We start from the raw sequence: 1,631 nt of genomic DNA, 5'->3' as shown, positions 1-1,631 counted from the left end.
GGCGGGCGGGGTCCGTCGTGAGAGCGGGTGCCGCGGCGGGTGGCAGACGGCCAGTAGCGGTCTGCGGACGTGACCGCCGGCAGCAAGGTCCCCGCGGTGCCCAGGATGAAGTGGAGCCCTGTCTGGGCAAAGCGCCTGGGCCGTGAGATGGTCCCACGTCCGGGTAGGAGCTGGAGCAGGATCTGCGGAGTGACGGCGGAGGTGAAGCCACCTGCAGCAGGGAGAAGTGCCTCAGGAAGTGGCACCTGGGGGTGTGCAGGCAGCGCTCAGCCAACGTCAAGGTGACGGTGAGCAGGTTCCCCAGGAGCGTCAGCACGTACGTGGCGAGGAGCACGGCGAAGGGAAGGAGCTGGAGCCCCGGCACGTCGGTGATCCCCAAAAGCACAAAGTCCAGGGTGGCTGAGCGGTTGGCCACGGGGCCTGGCCCAGGAGGTCCCATCTGCAAAGGCAGCATCGCCTGCCCGTGGTTAGATGCGCGTGCTGCGAAGCCCTGTCACCTGCGTGTCATCCTGGTCTGTCGCTCAAACTCTCCAGGTCCCAGTGGCTTCTCAATAATGCAAGGACAACAACAGTATCTATCTCACAGGGTTGTTGTGAAGGCTAAATGCATGAAAATTTAGAAGGCGGTTGGCAAATAAACACTGCACAAATGTTAGTAGCTCTTCTCTATGTACAATGATAAGAAAGTATTATTATCTTCAATCAGAAATTTTGCTTCCTTTTTATTTTTTAAAAGATGACTGGTAAGGGGATCTTAACCCTTGACTTGGTGTTGTCAGCACCACGCTCTCCCAAGTGAGCCACAGGCCTCTTCCTGAGATTTTGCTTCCTGATCCTCTCAAAAGCTTGCTATTTGCTGAGTGAATATTTGATAATCCACTTGCGGGTGAGATCTGTTACTCACAGGGATTTTAACTATCTATGGACTGGATACAGAACTAGAATGCCTCGGGCTGGCCTGTGGCTCACTCGGTAGAGTGCGGTGCTGATAACACCAACGCCGCGGTTCGGATCCTATATAGGGATGGCCGGTTTGCTCACTGGCTGAGCATGGTGCTGACAACACCAAGCCAAGGGTTGAGATCCCCTTACCGGTCATCTTTTAAAAAAAAAAAAAGAACTAGAATGCCTCCTTTGTCCTCAACTGAAATTCCATATTCATTACAGACCAGCATCGTCTAGTAGAAATGTGAGACACAAATGCAATTTTTATTTTATTTTTTTTAATTTTTTTAATTTTTTTTCTTTTTTGTCTTTTTTCGTGTCCGGCAACGGATCGCAACCCTCAGTGTCGCGCCCGTACCGGACCGGGACCGGCAACGGGATCGCAACCTTCGGTGGTACGCCCGCACCTTGCTCAGCCAGTGAGCCGCCGGTCTGGGATCTGAACCCTCGATGGGAGCGCCGCTGCGCTCCCAAGCGGCGCACTGTAGCAGTGCGCCACCGGGCCGGAACCGCAATTTTTAATTTTTTAAGAGCCACATTAAAAGAGTAATTAGGGGGCCGAGCCCATGGCGCACTCGGGAGAGTGTGGCGCTGGGAGCGCAGTGACGCTCTTGCCGCGGGTTCGGATCCTATATAGGAATGGCCGCTGCGCTCACTGGCTGAGCGCGGTGTGGGCGACACCACAC

The 1,631-nt window shown here is 54.5% G+C and overlaps 1 pseudogene; it reads right to left on the bottom strand.

Moving 5' to 3' along the window:
• Positions 1 to 439, bottom strand: part of LOC103610519 — a 1,809-nt pseudogene extending 1,370 nt beyond the window's left edge.
• Between the last annotated feature and the right edge of the window lie 1,192 nt (positions 440 to 1,631).

This window comes from Galeopterus variegatus, unplaced genomic scaffold, assembly GCF_000696425.1.
Source record: "Galeopterus variegatus unplaced genomic scaffold, G_variegatus-3.0.2 Scaffold11257, whole genome shotgun sequence".
NCBI lineage: Eukaryota > Metazoa > Chordata > Mammalia > Dermoptera > Cynocephalidae > Galeopterus > Galeopterus variegatus.
Note: the sequence above shows the minus strand (reverse complement) of the source record. Positions and strands in the feature narration are given on the sequence as shown.